The following is a 21,296-nucleotide window of genomic DNA, read 5'->3' on the forward strand; positions in this document are numbered from 1 at the left end:
GAAATGCAACACAAATTAGTCATGATTATGAAACATGAATACTTTTCTAACATAATTGAGCGCCCCTGTACAGAAACTCATATACATATCATAATACTAGAGGACTCTATCATGAGATTTCTTCACTCTTAATTTCTGCAGATTAGTCCTTTTTTGTGGGAGTTCTTTTCCTTCAATTCTTGTGTAGAAAAACGTCAGGAACAGCAGCTGGGTCGAGCTCGTAGCAGTCATGGAGCTTTCCACCTTTCTCTTTTGTCAGACAAAACGATGGTATTCGATGAGAAAACCTCAGGCTCTCTTTCACAGGAATCTTCAGTATTCCCCTTCGTACATCAGGCTTGAACACAGAGATGTAACCATCAACTTTAGAGTCAGATAACCAAATAATGTGAAAGCTTCAGTGGAGTCAACGATCTTGCCAATAGCATACTTAGTACCACGAGTGCTGCGGGAAGGAACCCACTTATTTGACCAGTTCTTGTAGATGGCCCAGACCTCACCTATCTTTGGATGTATTTGAACCTTGCACTTTGCTCCAATTTGTTTGGTTTCTATTAAATGAGAGAATGCACAATTTTCATTAAACTTTGTTTCCATGTTTTGGATTTCAAATGTACCACAGCTCACAGGTACATCATGCTCCAACCAGAGCTTCTCCTGCGCTTGTTGAGGGCAAGCCTCAAGCCAGGCCAAATCCGCGTTGAACGGTTCCATCTCAACTTTGCTTACTAGAGGACTCAAGCTTTCTCAATGGGGGCAAAAGAAAATCGGCTACTTCAGGCTACAAATTCAAATTGCAAATGAAGTTATTCTGAGGTTAGATGTGGCACAAGAAAGCAGGTTGCTGACCGACCTTGAACGCCGACTGAGGGCTGCCTTGAAGGGGAAATGTCTCGCCTTGGCCTCTCTTGAAAGAATAAGAGTGAGACAAAGAGCAAGAATTCGAAACCTCAAGGAGGGTGATGCTGGCACTGCCTACTTTTACATGAAGTTGAGGGCAAGAAGAAGGAATGCTTTAATATCAAGGCTTGAGCACAATGGCAAAGTGGCCACGACACAAATTGACATGCAACAGTTAGCTTGCGAATACTTTGAAACAATCATGGGGTAGGCAGAAGGTGATTCAAAGCAATTTAACTTGCAGTCCATTCAGATGGCTAAAGGAAACTTGGCATCCTTTGATGAAAACTTTACTGAAGAAGAGGTCTGGGCAGCAATAAAAAATCTGCCAACTGAGAAGTCGCCAGGCCCTGATGAATATACTTCGCTCTTCTACCAAAAATGCTGGGCTGTAATCAAGGATGACCTTTTGGCGGCCATGGGGAAATTCTGCACTGGAAATAGCCAAAATCTTGAATTGTTGAATTCAGCACAAATCACACTCATTCCGAAGAAAGAAGCGCCAACCATGTTGAAGGACTATCGGCCAATTAGTCTCATTCATAGCTTCTCCAAATTGGCAACAAAAGTAATGGCACGGCGGCTGGCAACAAGGTTGGATGATCTGGTACCCCACACACAAACGGCATTCATCAAAGGCAGATCCATACATGAAAATTTCATATTTGTCAAAGGTATGGCTCAACAGTTCCACCGGCAAAAAAAGGAAGTTTTACTCCTGAAGCTTGACATCTCGAAGGCTTTTGATATGGTTTCATGGAGCTTTGAATTAGCTTTGAATTAGCCTATGGATCCAAACATACCACCCTAGACTAATGTTTAGCCTACCAATTTATGACTAAACATTAGCCCTGGGCTAATATTCCAAACAGGGCCCTCATATATTTACGGGAAAACAATCCGAGTAGAACCAAGATAGTGCACCAAAACAAATACTACTGTGAATCAGTAATAAGCATGCGTGAACAGAAATCCTATTTGGATTTTATGCAGTAATTTCCTCTCTCTTACTCCCTCGTTATAATCTCTACTATTATAAAAATTTAAGATGTTTTTGTTAAGATTTTGGTACGTCATAAGTGTTTGAGTAGGTTTTTAATTATATCCGTCGTCAACCGCGTGGGAACCAGCAAACTTTCTAGTCGACTCCAATTTTGGTCCATCCGTCCTTCGTCCGTATGTCTCCCGCTCGCGCTCCTGTCCGTCTTGCCGATTTTTCATTCTTTCATTTCATGCTCGTTACCGATTCAGCTTCATGTCAGTATCCCTATGCATGTGTCCCCGCACATCAACCAGATATGAATCAAAGACTAATATGCGATATGTTGATCACCTGAGTGACACCCTCACCCTCAGCTTCTGTTCTTATTTCCTTTGTGCTTTACTTTCTAATCCTTTAAATTTCGTCTTAAGCTTTTTCAATGTCAGTGCATATTTTGATTGATTACAGCATCATAGGTGCGAACGTTGGGACTTTGTTTTTTCTTTATTCAAGTAGAGATTTGAGTGGGTTGGGTTTGAGTGTCCCGTCGAGATCGTGTCCATGTGCGACTCAAAGTCTGTGTCATGGTCCGGTTTCAATTATTTTTGCATCAGGGTGTTGTGAAAATAGAATAATTTACCTGGTGATATATGAAATAAACCGTTTTGAAAAAAAAATAGTTAGTGTTACCTTCACACGAGATTGCATTCCCGCGTGACATAAAGTATATTTTATTAATGTGGTTGGATCACAAAAGTTGAACACTGTTTAAAAGATTTACTTGGAGCCAAGTGAAATAGATCGTTTTGAACAATTATCTGCTGTCTAGAGTTCTAGACAAGATTGCGTTCATGCGCAATATAAAGAATATTTTCTAAAAGGTTTATCCTAATTTTAAGTTTTCCGTAGCAACGCACGGGTATTTTTTCTAGTAAATAATAAAAAAGAAAAGAAGAATCTATATAGAAATATAATTTAAAAATAACTAAAATTCGTAATTAAAAATTAAGCAATATTGGAAGAAGAGTCTACATAAAAACCCAATATAAGATTAAATAAAATTTGAAATAAAAAAATAAAATAAAATTATAAAAATCAAACATAGAAATATATACGATCTGACTTGGATCGGACTCCTAACCAAGGCAGCTTAATTTGAATAGGACTTATTGTCCGATTGAGGCAACTCAGCCTTTTCTTTTCTTCATAGAAGCACTTCTTTTTATGTACCCTAGCAGCGCTTCAAATTAACGTAAGTATATACATCACTTATGTAAAGTGATTATTGCCGCCATTACTACCGCCAAGTACGTACCGTACAGATTAAAAACAAATGAAACACAATGCGGGATTAAACTAAATTTAAATACGAATTCTAAATCAAAAAAATCATAATAAAAATAAATTAATACTAGCTTAGATACGTTCAGAAGTTCAGGACTGTACTACTCTTTATACAAATTATAAATCGTCAAAATTAGGAGTAAATACATTAAAAGAAGGGTCCATGTAAAATAATACTCAAAATAGCTATTTTCATTTAGTAAGTATTTATACACAGTGACGCATCGTAAATCACAAGTCACGTAATTGATATATGATTTGATCCCAGTAATCATATTATATTTTTAAGAGGGCAAGTGGAGGGGTGGCAAAGGAATAGGGTAATGGCAGGTTCGATTTTTAAAATCTTAATGATAATAAATAGTAAGGGCAATGGGCTAACCGTAAAGGAGTATGGCGGCGGCAGTTGAGGGTCTCCTAAAAATTATAAAAACAAAACTCAATGAGAAACACTAAAAACCACATGGTCAAATTTTTAAAGGTTCCAAGAAGAATAAAAGTAGTGGTAGATTGAGAAAGAAGTCCATCTCTAAAACAACGATGACAAATAATAATAAAGAGGGAAGATAATACACCTGTAAATAAGTAGAGTGGTGGTGAACTGGTGATTGATGGGACATCTAAGAACTATAAACAAAACTTTAAATAGAATCCCAATAATGATTAAGACGAGGAACGATGAGCATGCCGTTAAGCAGCATGGTCACGACGGTTGGTGGGACTTCTAGAAAGTAAAAAAAATAAACCCTAATAACAATCATGTTCAGATAATAAAATCTGAAAAAAAAAATTAAAGAAGAGAGGCAGCAGACGGGTCGTAGAGGAGTATAATAGCGAAGCCGCTGACAGTTCGATCAGACCTGTAAAGCAGTTGAGTGTTGACTGTTGATGAGATATCTAAAAATATTAACAAAACCCTAAATAGAATCTCGATGATGATTAAAATGAGAGACGGCGGACATGCCATTAAGCAACATGTTCACGGCGGTTGGCGGGACTTCTAAAAAGTAAAAAATAAACCTCAATATAATCATATCTGATGTTAAAATCTCAATGACAATAACGAGGGGAGGCAGCGAGCAAGCCGTAGAGGAGTACAATGGCACAACCACTGACGGTTTGGCGGGACTTCTAGAAAGTAAAAAAAATAAACCCAAACGATAATTTTGTTCGATTTTTAAAATCTCAAAGACAATAAAAAGAGGAGGCAGCGGACGGGCCATAGAGGAGTATAGTGGCAACGTTTGATGGGACTTCTAAAATTTATAAAAATGTAATCCAACGAGAAATAAACTTTGAAAACTGTAAGGTCCGATTTTTAAATGTTCTAAAAAGAAAGAATAAATAGAATCAGTGGTGGATCGAGCAAGCACATAAAAAAGGCGTGACAAAGTAAGGTGTAGCAGCTGATATGACTTAAAAACTATAAAATTAGAAGCACGAGGATGATAAGGTTTTGTCTTTTAAAATCTTAAGACAATAAGATAGCTATTTAATAAATTTTAAGTAAAACCATATTAAAAAATAGATAATTTTGTATGGGTACTAGCCGCGCAATTGCACGGGCCACCCAGCTAGTTGTCCAGCATACAAGCACAGAAGCAGATGGTGGCATGGATCCAGCCAAATTGTTTATGTTTGCTTCAGTCTTGTTTGGTGGTTGTGTAGCCTCCTTGGCCACTTCTCTTGAAGCACGCTGCCTTTTGGTGTCATACAGAGACCTCTTCGCGTGATCACTCAATACTGCATGAGCTTCTGAAACAAATCTGAATGCTGCTTCGGCACCAAACAGAGTATTATTATCAGGATGAAGCCGATACGAAAGTATGTTGTACTGCTTTCTTATTACTGTTTCGTCTGCCATTTTATCCACCTGAAGAACACCATACCAATCCAACTCTCCAGATATCTTTGCCTCAGCTGAAGAAAGAACTTCACAGACAGTTAACAGCTGGGAGATGTTCTCAAGCTCAGGAAAAAGCCTTTGAGCTTTAATCGCGATCTTGCGGGCACCGACAAAGTCTCTATTTTCCAGCTTCTTTACAACAATTTCTCTGGCACTGAAGGCCTCCTCTCTGTTGCATTCCATCAAAGTATTCCAGAAATTTGACCAAGAAACCCTTCACATATACTTGTTCCAGAATGGCATTAACATGCTCTACCTATCATGTTATCAAGATCTATAAAATGTGAGAAGAACTTTCAGTGCATCAGGCCCTGCATGCATACAAAAGAGCATTTTTATTAACAGAAAAAATATATATGGCAAAATTATGAATACTCTGGGAAAAAAAGGAAAGCACATTTGGATATACTCGTGTAGTCTTATTCACTTCAGAAAATGGCAATTTGGAAAAATGACATACAGTTCCTTCAAAACAAAAGGGATCCATTTTGAAATGTTTTGAAAAAAAACTGGATGGCATCTTTCCAAACAACCATATTTTGAAGTGGCATATATACATGCATAAAAATCTTTAAAAAAATTGCCGAAAAAGAAAGAGGGGAAATATTTCGATCCTACTCGATGTCTACTACCCTAGCCTCCTAAAGCACCTAAATTAAGAGGTCTGCACGATCAAATCGCTGGCCATATCCTCGCGAAGAACACACTAACCCCCGGAACGCAAAACCAAACCTCTGATCCAAAAAAACCTAACACGCACGCACAACCTGGTATAAACCAACCTACCCAATAAAGAGGAGAACTCGGGGCAATGGGACGCAAATGCGTGAACAGATGCTACCTCCGAGCAGATCTGGGGCTAGAGCGTGATCCGCGGCGGCCGGCGCCGGCGAGCCACCGGGGTGGGCGGTGGGTGTCGTTATGTTCTTAGAGGAAGAGCAGAGGCAGAGGTGAGGTGAGTGACAGAGTGAGTAGTCTACTGTGGTCGAATTGGACACGTGTCATGCTGGGAAGTGAAGTCCTCGAGATCAAGGATAATTTTTCAGTATATGCCATTCAATTCGTCGCACTTTCAGATTTTGCCCCTCAATTCGTCACACTTTTAGAATATGTCATCGAGGACGTGAATTGTTTCATTCCGTGCCACTCCATCCATCCAACGCCACATCCGTCAATCTGTCCGTGCCCGTGCCGTTGTTCGTCCATTGGGCGGGGAGCAGCTCATCTGTCCTCCCTGCGCGAGCCGCCGGCCGATGAGGTCCTTCCTGCACGCGTCGCCGGCTGCAGTCGAAGCTAGTGGACGCGGAAGGAGTTGGAGTTCCCGCATTGCCGACGCGAGCGTTCATCTCCTGCGACACGCACTCGCCGTTCCGGCCACGCAGCGTGCACCCAACGGCCCTGTCCCTGTCACCAGCACCCTCCTCGTCCCCATGTCGTACAACCTCTGCCCATGGACACGAGCAAGAACAGCATACTCACAAACAAGAATACGCCGTGAACCGATGAACGACATGAAGTAATGTGTGCATGCTCGCTGGTGATGTCCGGGATGTTGAGGCCATTGGAGAAGCGACCGGCGGCGGCTGGACCTCGTCGGCCAGCGAGCTGCGTGCGGGGGACCTCGCCGGCCGACGCCGTGCGCGAGGAGCAGCTCGTCGATGACGGCCGAACGCCCCAATGTGCCAATCGGGAGGACGTCGGTAGCTGGCGGTTCTCGACGGCGGCCGGATGCGTATGCTGGGAAGACATCGACTGCTGATGGCGGGCAGATGTGTGCGCATGGAGGACCTCGGCGGCCGGAGGCGCTCGACGGTAGCAAGATACACGCGCAAGTCATTGCCGGTCGGCGGCGAGCGCTGGGAGGACCTCGCCGGCTGGTGGCTCGCGCGGGAAGGACCGACGAGCGAGCTGCTCCCTGCCCGATGGACGAACGACAGCACGGCACGGACCGACTGACGGATGCGACGTCGGATGGAGGGAGTGTCACGGAGCGAAACAATTCGCGTCTCTGGTGGCATATTCTGAAGGTGTTACGAATTGAGTGGCAAAAGCTGAAAGTGCTACGAATCAGATAGCATATATACTGAAAATTCTCGAGATCAACGGAAGTGAGTGATAGGGGTCTTTTTTTCTAGGGTTATTTTTTTTTTGACCGAAAAACAGTGGGGGAGAGAGATGGCAACGGGTGCATATCCATCGGGTTCCCTTGCCCCATACCCACACGCATGATATCAAAATATTCCCACTTAAATACCCACACTCGTCACGGGTACAAAATCGTCCCCATACCCACACCCATGCGGGTAACGGGTATCCAACGGGCACCCATACCCATATAATTGACTTGTAGTATTTATAGTTTTGTACTCTAATTAGCCATATTAGAGTTGTAAACCATTAATATTTTCTCTAGCAACAATGCTATTAATATTAGTGTTCAAAGGCGAGTAAAAAATTATACAACTACATTACATAATCAAGAAATCAACTAATAATTTTATATAACTAGTCTAGAACAATGCTTAAGATGTGAAAGGAGTTTTATGCTATGATTTAGTAGTCGTTGAGACCTATATGGCTCATAGTTTTAGGCTCAATCAACAGGTTTTTTTTACCCACGGGTTGGTGGGTACAGGTGGGTAAAGAACATACCTATATCCATGTATCTAATGGGTAAGAGTTTTCACCCGTTAGTAGATCCATGGGTATAAGAGTTAGAACACGATTAGCTCCTAATGGAGTAAAAACCCGTTGGGTCTCGGGTTATGGGTCCCCATTACCATCTCTAGGGAGACCCCCACGTTTTCCTAGGGTTAATTGGATCTATGCCATTACAAATATGCATATTTAGATAAATGTCATTACAATTCGTCAATTCGTAACTATGCCATTGTAATTTTATAAAATTAGAATTGTACCATTGCTGTTAGGCTTCCATCCATCTTCCTCTTTTTTTCCGTTTCTTCCTCTTTTTTTCCGGTCTTTTTCCATTGAGCTACCGATTTCTTCCGGGGGGATCGATCCACCTATTGGCGGCTGTGGATGATGTCTGGTGGAGGTTCAGGGGCACCAACGCCACCGTGGCCAGTGCGTTGATTTTTCCTCCTGCCATGCGCGGTTGGTGGCCAGCGCACGGCGGCGTGGCGGCCGGGGCAAGGCCGCGCGGCGGCCGGCACAAGGCAGCGCTGCGGCTGACGGCGAGCGCACGGTGGTGTGGTGTCCGGCGCAAGCACGGGGGGCGGCGGCCTCAACGCGGTTTCGACACGGACTTGGCGAGCGGCGGCCGGGGCACGGTGCGAGCGACGGCGTGACGCATGCATAGCGGGCGGCACCTTGGCGCACTGCGGCCTTGGTGCTGCTTCGGCGCAAGTGGCGGCGCGGTGCTGCAGCCTGGTCGGCGCTCGGCGTCGGAATGACTTCGTGTGTGGCGGCTCCTAGTTTGTCACCCAGACAAACATCAACAAGACGGCGTGTTACCTCGTGGATTTGATCGGTCGATTGCCCAGCCAGACATGGTACTTCATGCTGGCTTCCGATGTGAGGCCAATGAGCTGCAGCCTGCAGCAGGTGAGCAGGGACTACATGGCGCCGACCGTGCCGCCCTGCCCTAGCACGAGGTTCTCCGCCGACTGCATCGTCGCCGCGTCGAGGCGTTCGTGGTGGCGGCGCAGCGGGCGTGACGTGCCACGCCGCCGGATTTGGCCACCGCATCGCCCGATTTGGCCGCCGCCAGGCCAGGTGCCGCGCCGAGCCACCAGCCTGCGTCGAACCCGCTCCAGTGGCGCGTCGGAGTGGACGGATGGGAAGAAGATGGAAGAGAGAAGGAAGAAAACGAAGAAGGAGATGGATGGAAGAAGACGGGAGAAAACGGAAAACAAGAAAGAGATGGATGGAAATGTGACAGCGGTGGCATGATTCTATTATTGTAAAATTTCAATGACACGGTATGAATATGCGAATTGTAATGTTATTTATCTGAATATGCATATTTGCAATAGCATGATCCAATTAAACTTTTTTTTCTACTCCTATGAAGTTTATATACTAGGAGTTTATATATATTTTTTTCGTTGGCCACTTGTGAGTATATTGACTGACTGCCTGCCTGCCTGACGCTTTCTATGATTACTTGTGGATTTAATAGTTGGATTTAATAGTTGGGTTTCTTTTGCAGTAATTTGTATCGTGATGTACAATTAAGGAAAAATGAATGTATAACTGACAGAAAAATAAATGAATGTAATTGAGAGAGAGAAGTAATGATTCATGAAATTATTAGACAGGAAACTTCTCTTCTTTATACTTAAAATGTACGTTGTAACGGGTCATAACCACAGAAGTAGGAATGGACTATAGGGTGATTTGAGATAAAACATTGATCTGGTGGTTGCCTTCGGTGTAATGGACCATGCCCATATAAATAGATATAGGTTATAAGGTAATTTAACATAAAACATATTGATCGGGTGGTTATGGGAGGTGGTGCGCTCGGTTGGAGGATAAAGGAGGATGATTTAGCTTTTAAGATTGTAGAGATATTGGATGAATCTTCTATTCAAGCCATCTCAAGAAAGGGAATTGTCCATGCTAAATGCTACTATCTCTATTTTTAGCAAAGTAACGTGTACCAAAATAAAGTTATTTCTTCACCTACCTTTTTCTCTTAACCAATCACAACCATTCTCTTCTCCTTTAATCATAACCCTCGTCCAATCATTTCTATCTACTTTCGTTATATCCGTGTCTATCTCAAAATGGTTTCATTATGGGACAGATGGAGTATTATCTACCCATTTATTGCCAATTAAATGAAAGCCACGTATGGACGGGTGTGCCTAATGGATGAATGTTCAAGCACGAACACTTTTGGCCCGGCTCACATGCATCTAGCCTAACAAAAAAAAGCTATTTCAGAAATTTTTTATGTGTATGTATAAACTTTTAATATAAAAAAATATTTGAATCCAAATCAAACATATAAACTTCTGTTATAAATCTCTACTATTTTAAAAATTGAAGATGTTTTTGCCGGTACTTTGGTACGTTATCCGTGTATGAGTTGGTTTTCGAAATACAGATCCGTATTTGAGTCGGGTTTTAAGTTCGTTCGTTTTTGGAAATGCAGAAGGAGTCGTATAAGAAATTTAAATAAAAGTTTCGCATATTAACTTGAGATGATCGGACTCCTACTTACAGCTCATGGTTTTTTTAGAAAAATATATATCCAAGCGAATTCCCAAGTGAATTTCACCTTAACTAAACCATATAACGATAATAAGATAACCTTCACCCGTTGTAACACATGGATATTTTTTCTAGTTTACTTAAAAATAGAACCTGTACGGTGCCAAAAAAAAATAAAGGAAAGAATATGGTGTATAAAGTGTCTAAGCCGCACGCAAACTTTTGCACGATAGCCTTTCCGGACCGCACACTACACATGCGTGTACCCTATTTGGCACGTGCTCGCACATTACACATACGTGCACCCTATTTGGCACGTGCTCAAGAAATAAAAGAGAATACTCTTAATGTGTAAAAGAAACGCGAATATTAAATAATGAACTAATATTAAATAAATAGAAGAGGTGAGGCTTCGAACCCATACCGACTAGCCCACCACATTGTGGAGCCAGAAAACCCCCAAGTATTTTTCATTTATGTGTAAAAGAAACTCCAATATATAAAATTGGGAAAATTGCAAAAACCACCCCAAATATCACTTTGAGTTTGAGATGCCCCCTCATAAGAAGATTTGTTGCAAATCCCCACCTTCTAATTCACCTTGGTTTGATTTAGGCACCTTCTCTCCACACGTGCGTGATTCCTGGAGAATCTCATGGCGAAATCAACCTAGTCCCACTTAGATTAGAGTGAATTAGGAGGTGGGAATTTGCAACAAATCTCCTTATAGGGGGGCATATCAAACTTAGAGTGATATTTGGGGTGGTTTTTTGCAATTTTTCCTATAAAATTTAATATTCCATATCACATTTATATAGACCTGTGGTCATTGTCTGTCTCACTGTCTGCATGAGGAAACTCCATACTGAATATTGAATCACCACCATGCCACTAACACTGAGACCTCATCAGGCATGCGGTAGCAACAGAGTAGCACTATAATTTGAGGATTTTTATGGTATAATATACTAGTAGTATATATTACCAGTATAAATGATCTAATGGTTCAGATTAATTTAATCTTCCACTCAATTAGCTTGTAATATAAATTGACAAAGGGTATATTTGTCTTTCAACTAGGTGAAACCCCGCGCATTGCTGCGGGAATTTAGTATGATAACAATAAAAAAAATAACGTGCAAGATAGCTAGATAACATCAGATTAAGTAAATTAATGTGGTTTATGATAATTTAAATTTAAATAGTATGTAGAATGGTGATTGAAATGTAAAAAGTAAGGTGGTATGACTTTATGGAAGAAGAAAAGTAGAGAGATAGTTTGGACCGTAGATTAATCATCTAAAGGGTAAAAACAATTGATATGATATGACTTAATTAGAGGAAAAAAGGAGAAAGATAATTTAAACCATAGATTAATCATTTAAGCACTAACTAAGTGAGGATGAACTATATAAGTATACAGGATATCATGAAACATAATAAAGATATACATTGAAACATTATGTGAATTATGTTGGATGATAATTTAATTTAACATATCTGTATTTGAAAAGCTCTTAAATTCTAAAAACTATAAAGATATAGCGTATTTGCATGATGTTTAAATGTGATGATTGATAGTGGATGATGATGTGGCATCTTGTTAATTAGTGGATGATGATGTGTCATCTTGTTAGTGGATGATGATGTGTCATCTTTACATGTTAAGTTTAAGTAGTTAGTGTAGTTAGTGGGGGATAACTTTATAGTAAGATAGGAAAAGGGGGATTTTTATTTTTTTTTTCCTATGACGGATCCCGCTCGAGCGAAATCCTAATTGAGCCGTTCGCCTTCCTTCGTCACGGCGATCGACCACCGCGTGCCCACATGCCACAGGCACCCTGCGCCACCGCAATGTACTAGTAAGATGGTATTTTAGCCAGAGGAATTAATGAACTTCACATGCCATATTGAAAAGCAAGAATAAGATTACTGTGCCCATGGCGGAGATTGAGAAACAGCATTTTTCATCACCAACAGAAGAATTCATTTGGTGGACACAGTATATACACCAGGTAGAGTATAACAGATCCAACAGATTCATCTATCAATTTTATGGATCATGGTTCTGCATGTTAGACCTTAACAGTGGGAGCAAGAGGTCGGAGGTGGGAGGCGGGATGAGGCAGTGGGCTCGACGTGGCCAACCTCGCTGCCATGGTTTGGAGAAGGCAGAGGTTGAATACGGGGGAGAAAGCCGGCGGCTAGGGTGGGAGCCTACGAGGCATGGCGCCGGGGACGCGGGAGAAGCCGAGTGGGGAAGGAATCGGGCCGCCTCCACGTGCATCGTCTTCGTATTCTGGAAGAGCGCTACCATGACCACACGACGAGATCGACAGGGTACTCCCGATTGAAACAATTCTGAACTTCAAATGGCTAAAAAGCCCTTTCCAGATTTTTACCAAATACCAAACATACCCTTCTATATACTGCTAGGATATACTTGCAATACAATGTACCGTAAATGAATTGTATAATTTTCTCTGTGTAAACATGAATGAGGATTTGCACAGAAAGTTAACATGGCCAGACGAATCTATGTTTGGGTAAATTTAGATAAATCAGGTGTTGAACAGCTGAAATTTGGGTGGAAATCCTCCATTCCTTCTGTAGAAAAACGTCAGGAACTGAAGCAGGGTCGAGCTCATAGAAGTCACTGAACTTCAAACCCTTTTCTTTTACCAGAGAGAACGAAGGTATCCGATGCGAAAACCTGAGGTTCTCTTTCTCAGGTATCTCCAGTATCTCCTTCCCAATGTGAAGCTTGAACACAGCTATGTATCCATCTAGTCGTCTACTTCACTCAGAGGAGAAAACAGTGTGTGCTGCCTTCAGAGCACCTGATGATCTTGCCAATGGCATACTCAAGACAGCTATTGAATCTGGAAGGAGCCCAATCAGGTGACCAGTTCTTGTAGATGGCTCAAATCTTACCTACCTTTGGGAAAAAAAATAATTTGCCGATTTGAATCACACATGGATTTGCAGTTTCCAATTCTAAAGATGCCGCAACTGATAGGTGTATCCTGCTCCAACCATTGCTTCTCCTGTTCGAGTTCAGGGCAAACCTCTAGCTATGTCAAATGCAATCTGAGTGGATCTAGCTTTGATTTCGGCTATCCAGAGATAGAGATTGGGGAACTTATCATGGTCACTGTACAATGCCCAAATTTGCTGATGTTCAAACTTATCACATAACCGGACTTGTGGAATTCAGAAACAGGATGCGCGCAACTAGTGAATTCAGTATTCGGTCTCGTGTCGAGAGACATGTAATGGGTGAGAGCGATAGAAAGAAATGTTGAATCCAACTCACTTGAAAGATGAGCTGAAGTATCTAGCTCCAGTAACCCTTCTACAATGCATGTTTCTCCTAAACAGAAGCTTCCGCGAGCAACAGGCAATTCCTCATCACTCCATTTCGCCTCTTGTGCATTCATAGCTTTGTGCTCCAGCCAAGTGAACTGAACTTTGAGGTTGGATATATCAATGTGATCTATTCGAGCATAGACTCTTGGAATGAAATCATGGTCGTCATACAGTGCCCAGATCTGATCAACTTCAATCCTGTTGATATCTCTAAACTTGCCAATATCACAGAAGTCTGGATAGTGGTAGGCAATCACAGGATTGTTCAGAGTCCTGACTCCTGAGAAGCAGTATCACCGGCTTCTTTTTGGTAATTCTGTTGATCGCCTTCATGTTCTGCATTTCTTTCCCCATGGATGTCCAATTTGATGGGGACATGATGTTCAGTAGATAGACTTACAGCTGAATTATCATCCAATATTTGCACATAATTAGAACCAGCACTAGGAGCTCAAGCTGCAGCTGGTGAAGGCACCATGATCTGCTCAACATTTGAACTTGTTTCTGTATCCATGTGTTCCCTCGGTTGAAGAAAGCTTAATATACTGGGTCTGCTGTGATATCGGCGCGAAAACGCTTCTGACGAAGTTCGGTAATTGCTGCTGAAGCTAAAAGGAATCTCGACGGCACAGCCTGTTCATGCAGCTTGAATGCAAAGTTCTTACTCCCTTTTGTTTGAGAGATGTTCAGATTTGTGTGCTGCTTTCATGGAAGCATACTCCCTTTTGCTGTCATACTACAAAGATCTCTTCATATGATCACACAGTATTAGATGAGCTTCTGAAACCAAGTTGAGAGCAGATTCAGCACCAGAAAGAGTGTTTTCATCAGGATAAAAGCCACAAGGCAAAGCTTGTCATGTTGATATTTTAATGTGGTGTCATCTGCTGTTGCCTCCACTTGAAGAACACCATACCAGTCCAAAGTCTCAGTAGGTTTTCGCCTTTGCTGAAGAATGAACTTTGCAGACAGTTAGCAGCTGACAAATGTAGTCAAGATCTGGAAAAGGCCTTTGGCACAAAAAATGTCCTTGTTTTCCAACTTCTTCACTGCAATTTATCTGAGCCTTACAGCCTCTTCTCTGTTGTATTCCAATATGTAAAAAAGAAAATTTAGCGCATCAGTTCCTGCATACATACAAAAAAATCTCTAATAGAGAAATGTCAACTGTGTGACACATGCACCCAAAAAACAAGGCAAAATTTCTTGTGCACAAACACCACCTCCTATTTCAAAGATTGACTAGGAAACAATCTTATAATACTACATGGATACCAACATCGCATACATGTAGTAGTGTAGCTTGGAAACAATCTTAATAAAAAAATCACTAATTATCTTAATACAATTTTGCTATATATTTGTCGACAAATTTTCCCCCAAAAATTTGACAGATATAATTACAGTACAATCGTAATATAATTACACTGTAACTATAATGTAACTTGTACGTAACTTTCAAAAATCTCTCCGTAACATGTTATTTGGGTCAAATGGAGGTCGTGGGAATAAATCCTTTCACATATGTGTGTGCTGTGATTTTTTTTCTTCCTCACCATAACAAATCTTGTATTTCCACTGTTTCACAATGTAAGTCATTCTAGCATTTCCCACATACATGTTGATGTTTATGAATCTAGACATATATATCTATCTGGATTCATTAACATCAATATGAATGTGGGAAATGTTAGAATAACTTACATTGTGAAACGGAGGGAGTAATAAATTTAACGATTCAAAATTACGTGAAACTTACATACAAGTTACACTGTAGTTACATGCAAGTTACAATGTAATTACACTACGATTGTACTATAATTACATTTGTTAAATTTTTAGGAGAAAATTTGTCAACAAATGTATAGGTGGTCCCATCAAGATATGTTCTGGGTTATTAGTAATTTATGAATCATTCCATTTATCATTCTCTGCCAAATCTAGCAAGTAGGATTTGTTCCAAGTCAATGGTATTGGAGTCGACACAGAAAAAGAAAAGGCTGTATTTTCTGGACGAGTAACAGAATGACAGAACTACAGAAAGCCAAAAATGAGTAGCGTGCATCTTCGATGTTCTTACGTTTCCAATTAAATCAGTGAACACACTAAAAACTGTGTAGAGTACTACAGTTCCTGGCCTCCTCTTTTTGGGGAAAATTTGGGTACACTAATTTGCTGATTACAATGTATTGAAAGAAAGAAAAAAGATACTGACTGCAAGTCTGCAACCCTTCCATGGGCATCGTTCAGTAATCAGTAGCAGAGGCCTCTACAATGGAATGTCAGGATGGGTTTTGAACATAACTTATCCCTGGGTAAAACATTGATGGTATTAAGGTTAATACAGAAAGTACAGGCTCATACATACAGGAGCATGCTGCCAGACAACACTATATGCTGACAACAGTTCCAACAGGAGTCAGGGCTCAGGAGCCAAACACAACTTATGTCATTTTGACAGGATTTCACAATAGCATTTGAAATTAAGAAAATCGCTAAACACATAAAACACTTGGAGAAAAAATGTACTGATTGCAGTGCAGCCCCTTCCACAGGGTGGCAGCCAGCAGAGGCAACTGTAATAGAATTCATGTTATGATGGTTTTGAACAGGGCTTATCCTTAGCAAAACATGGCATTTGACAAGTAAGAGAGGCCACATAATTAGAATGTTAGTAACAGGTTTCTGAATAGATTACAGGTAAGGCATATATGTACACAGAAAATGAGTAGAACCATACATCAAGATATATCATAATTAAGACCGAATTTCAGTTCTACTGTCTCAAGAGTCTGCTATAGCATTCATAAGTCATGGAGTGTCTGTTATGGGTGGAACTAAAGTGCTTGGTGAGGTTGCGAAGGCTATAGGAGTGGTGGATGGGTGGCTGAGGCCCTAGCACTCATGGACACCAGAGCGTCAGCCGCCACTGCTGCCTTTGTGCCTGGCACACCTCTCATGCCACGCCGGTAACGCTGGTACGTTATCCAGCCCATAACAGTGTTCCTATACAGGAAAACGTCAGGAACAGAAGCTGGATCGAGCTCATAGAAGCCACGGAGCTTGCCACCTCTTTCTTCTGTCAAAAGGAAGGAGGGGATTCGGTGAGAAAACCTCAAACGATCTCTTGTAGGTATCTCCATAACTGCACTTTGCTTGTCGGGCATGAACACCGCTCTGAAGCCATTAAGTTGGGTCAGAAGATAGATTATTATACTTGCTTCCGTGCGCCCAACAATCTCACCAATGACAAACTCGCAAGTATCTACTCTGGGAGGAGTCCACTCAGATGTCCAGTTCTTGTAGATGCACCAAATTTCACCTACTTGCGGAAGAATTTCAATCTGCCGGTTTGAGCCATTCTGTCCTGTATGTACTAAATGAGAAAGAATAATTTCTCTCATACTTGGTTTTCCAGTCCCGGATTTTAAATTTGCTCCAACCACCGTTTCTCCTGCTCATATTCAGGAGAAGCCTCAAGCCAGATCAAATGCACTATGAATGGTTGTCGCTCGACTTTGCTTATCCAACCATAGAACTTGGGGAATTTATCAACATCACTGTATAAAGCCCAAATCTGCCCAGGTTCAAACTTCTCACATGTGCGGTCATCTTCGAAGTTATGGAATTCTGGATCAGGATATGAAAAAATAGTTGGGGTTGGGGAAGGGCAGCCTGGCCCAGAATTATTGCCAAAACCATTGGCAACGTGGCCATTTTTGGGCAAGGATGAGTTTTTTTCAGAAGAAAGACTCTCCTTTTGTGCTTCAGAAAGATTCTCCGTTTGTTCATTTCCAGGATCCTTTCTACTACTTCTACTGTCAGTCGTCAAATCAATGAGTGTACTGCCCTTTTTCTTGCCAAGGGAGATGTAAGAGTCCAGGGTGACAGAAGGAAATATCATATCCATGTCAATGGGGAGACAAGAAGTGTCAAGTTCCATAAACCCTGCCGGGGCACCTACTTTTTCATTTCCAGTTGTCCTGTAACAGGGGATATTATGAGAAAATCGAAGCAACTCACTCGATGCTATCACAACTGCAGATTTGTCTTTAGCTGCCGCAAAGAAACTCACAAAGCCTTTAATCCTGACTAATGGGACAACAGTGATACCATCATTAACTGAGAAACCTGACAATATTTCAACAACTTCATACTCATAAGACTGATGGCTGTCTGCATCTGAATTCCACTGCATGCTCCAATCCTTATAAAGAGCCCATACCTCACCCTTATTAAGATATACTTCATAGGCAATCCTCTTTTTGCCTTTTGTCCATGAAACAATGTGAGAGAACATGAGTCTGTCATGTTGACCCTAAGCAAAACTTACCACAAGCAACAGGTAGTTCTTCATCAGCCCATTTCTTCTCTTCTTCACTTGCTGCATTGTACTCCAACCAAGTGAGATGAGCTTTGAAGCTGGATGCATCAAAATGTTCAATTCGAGCATAAAATCTTGGCATGCCATCAAGGTCGTCGTAAAGGGCCCATATCTGACCAACTGAGAACATATTAATATCCCTGAGCTTCTCAAAATCATAGAAATCTGGATATGGGGACGGAAGTTCTAAAGAACAGTAATGCTCATTCTGACGAACAGTATTAGTAGCTTCAGCATTGGCATTGTCCTTATCATCTGTGTCTGAAGTTTTTCCTTTACCTTGAATGTCTACTTTTCTTGTCATAGGAGGTGGATTATATTGTCTGTCAGCTCTATGGGCAGTATCACCGAATGTTTTCTTACGATTCAAGTGAACAGAAAATGGAAGATCATTCTTCTTTTACTTCCTTTTACCATTGGAGTTCAGTCTACTGTTGCCATCAACATCTTTCTTTCTGTTAGCTGGTCTGGAGACACCAGAGGAGGCCGCATATATACTGTGGGAGAGACAGATTGGCTGAGAGGAATCACCAAACCTGTTGGAACTATCACTATTCTTCTGAAAGGTTACCTTTTTTTGCAAAGAAAGATCTTCATGATGTTCTGCAGACAGCAGGCGACAAACATGTGCTTCAGACTGATTCACCTTTAGCCGAATAGCTACACGATTTGCCAGTCTTTCCTCATGGTTGTCCACTTTGCTGGTGACTTTATGTCCAGCGGGGGATGATTGTGGCACATGAAACTTGCGAGCTTTTTTTGTCTTTGGACCTTCTGAATGATCACCAACTGATGACAACCCTTTGCAACCATCATTGTTATTTTCTTCCCTGTTGAGGAAAATGTCAGGAACAGAACCAGGATCAAGCTCTAAGAAGCCACAAAGCTCACCACCTCTTTCCTCTGTCAAACGGAAGGAGAGTATTTGATGAGAAAACCTCAAACGATCTTTTATAGGTATCTTCAGAACTCCCCTACGCTGGTCAGGCTTGAACACCGCTCTGTAGCCATTAACTTGGGTCAGAAGGGAAACTTTTATACTTGCTTCCGTGCGCTCAACGATCTCACCGATGGTGAACTCGCATGTAGCTTTGCTGGAAGGAGTCCAGTCAGATGTCCAGTTCATGTAGATGGACCAAATTTCACCTACTTACGGAAGGATTTCAATCTGCCAATTTGAGTCAATATGTCCCGTATTTACTAAATGAGAGAAAACATCATTTCCGTGATACTTGGTTTTCCAGTTCCGAATTTTAAATTTACCACAGCTGATAGGTATATCCTGCTCTAACCACTGCTTCTCCTGCTCCTGTTGAGGACAAGGCTCAAGCCAGGTCAAATGCACTGTGAATGGTTGTAGCTTGACTTTTCTTATCCAACCATATAACTTGGGGAATTTATCAACTTCACTATATAAAGCCCAAATTTGTCCACACTCAAAACTTCTTGCATGAGCGTCCTTCTTCAAAGTTGTGGAAATCTGAATTAGGAATGGCAAAATAACTGGAGGAGGAATACCTTGGCACAGAGAAATTGTTAAAACCATTGGCATTATAACCAGTTTTTGTCGTGAATGTGTCTTGTTTAGAAGAAAGATCCATCTGATCTTCTGTAGACAGCGGGCAGCAAATATGTGTCTTAGAGTGATTCTGCTTTATGTGTTGCATTTCCTTCCTCATGGTGGTCCACTTTGCTGGGTACTTTATGTCCAGCAGGGGATGATCGTGGCACAAGACACCTCCGAGCTCTTTTCTTCTTTATATCTTGTGAATACTCATCAAATAAAGACCACTCATCGCAGCCACTGTTGTCATTTTCTTCCCTATCCTTACCACCAACTTTAGATGGGACAATATCAGGAAAACCAATGTGTCCTCTCTTCCTTGCCAGCATATTCCCTTGAGACCTTGAAGAACCTATTGCTTTTGCAGCGGAGCGCTTCTTCCCAAGTGCTTCTTTTCGTCTATGAGGTGCGTCATCGGTGGATGCTTGGATCTTCCATTGATAAATAAAAGCTAATTTCAGTAACAATAAACAGAAGACAAATTCCAAATGGGCAGGGAAAATAATTTCCCTACATTAAATATACTATGACACAGTCAGATAAACCCACCTTTTTGCGACAAGTCTTCTCTTCAGTGAAAGCAAGTTCCTGTGTGGTCAAGCAAAGTGTAGTGAAACTAAATGAAATAGCTAAGTGCAACAACCAGAAAACTTATGCATCACCTCTTCCTCGTCCTTGTGAAGATCTGGATACAACGTCAAAATTAAAGCATCAAAATTAGGATCAACCTTCAACGAATGACTACTTGCAAGGGTGCGGCATGCTGGGCATTCATCATTTCTATGAAACAATGTACCACTCAGTTTAACATAAAAAGTAAGTACCACATTCTATTTCAAAACCCCAGTCAGGTCCATTCTTTCGAAATGGCATTGACAGAATTTTAGGTGAATAATGTTAGGGACCATACCCAAGCCGCATGGATTTTTCTATGCAGTCCCTACAGAACCGGTGCAAACACTCCGTAATTATCCTTGCCTTCTGGATAATGCCTGCAATAGGGCCATAAGGCATTCAGATTATCAGCTATGCACAGTTTGTGCAGAGATGCTAGTTAAAATTCCACAGATGAGAAGCTTACTCAACCTAGTGTAATAAACTCTGTCTAGTTGTGCTTCTCTAAAATATGTAGAACATGAGCTTAGTGATGTAGCTTTTACCAAAGTAAAACAGGTATGTTCTCTAGTCATCTTGTTATTTATCAGTGGACAGCAATTATACACAATATTTTTTTATGCGAACTATATACATACTTGGATAACAGAAATATGTGGACTACTAACTTTGCTGCTTCACTTTTATAAAAAATAGTGATTAAAAAATCTTACATCTACAGAACAATATCCAACATGCCAATGACAATATGAAGTGAAACTGTAAAGAGGGAATTGTGCAAAGTAAAGAGGGTTTTTATCTCTACATCTGGAAGCAAGTTAGGGAAAGCATATTCTTACCTAAGAATATAGGGCACTGCACTTCCTTCCGTATATCCATTAACTTCACTAGTATAAACCTGTATGAGAAACAATATTTAGATACCAATTTGATGCATTGGCTAAAATCAAGGTCAAGTGTTTCACTATCCATTATTGCATTGGTTACTCATCAATATTCTACAATATATGGAAAACAGAGAAGTGTACCACAAGATTTCTTTTCATTT

General features: G+C 41.2%; 1 pseudogene; it reads right to left on the reverse strand.

Moving 5' to 3' along the window:
• Nucleotides 1-172: 172 nt before the first annotated feature.
• Nucleotides 173-20,823, reverse strand: LOC127755791 (uncharacterized; annotated as a pseudogene).
• Nucleotides 20,824-21,296: the final 473 nt, after the last annotated feature.

Source organism: Oryza glaberrima, chromosome 11 (genome assembly GCF_000147395.1).
Source record: "Oryza glaberrima chromosome 11, OglaRS2, whole genome shotgun sequence".
Classification (NCBI taxonomy): domain Eukaryota; kingdom Viridiplantae; phylum Streptophyta; class Magnoliopsida; order Poales; family Poaceae; genus Oryza; species Oryza glaberrima.